Source organism: Fukomys damarensis, unplaced genomic scaffold (assembly GCF_012274545.1).
Source record: "Fukomys damarensis isolate Sample0158 unplaced genomic scaffold, DMR_v1.0_HiC HiC_scaffold_39, whole genome shotgun sequence".
NCBI classification, from domain to species: Eukaryota; Metazoa; Chordata; class Mammalia; order Rodentia; family Bathyergidae; genus Fukomys; species Fukomys damarensis.
Window position 1 is genome coordinate 239519 of NW_022900951.1, and position 489 is coordinate 240007.

Sequence of the window (489 nt, forward strand, 5' to 3'; positions counted from 1 at the left end):
GGAATGCCAGCCCTGGTCAGCCGTCAGCTCCCCTGACCCCGAGGACCAAGCCCTCAGATGCCCGCGAGCCTGCGCCCTTTCCTGGTGGACTCACACGCGGGGCCCTAGCAGCCAATCCCGGCGGAGGGGCGGGGTCTCCGGCAGGGCGGGAAATTTCAGGCCTCACTCACCACAGCCAAGTTTGGGTTGCGCCGGTGACGACACCCTTGCTCCGCCTTCTGCCACGCCCCCACCGGGGTCCCGAGCTCCAATTGGCTAGACACTGCTGGTCTCGGTGCCGATTGGCTCCGTCCAGCCTGTCCCGCGCAGCGACTTCTGAGGCGCCGAGCGAGTTCCAGTCAGAAGCGTGGCGGCCGCACTCTGACAGGACACGCTCTGCGGTGCGTGAGAAGCCCCCTCGCCCTGAGTGAGCCCGTCTCCTCTCGGCCTGAACTCGGCCCCCTGCCCTGCCCGGGTCTCACTTCCCTCAGCCCCGGGCGCCCCCAAACC

The 489-nt window shown here is 68.9% G+C and overlaps 1 protein-coding gene across 1 annotated transcript in view; it reads left to right on the forward strand.

Annotated features, from left to right (window-relative positions):
- Positions 1–308: 308 nt before the first annotated feature.
- The window catches only part of Prdm9 (PR/SET domain 9), a 14606-nt gene continuing 14425 nt past the window's right edge, over positions 309–489 (forward strand). Inside the window, exon 1 of the mRNA XM_019205156.1 lies at positions 309–380. The gene's annotated coding sequence lies outside the window, so the exon portion shown is untranslated. The remainder of the gene's footprint in view (positions 381–489) is intronic.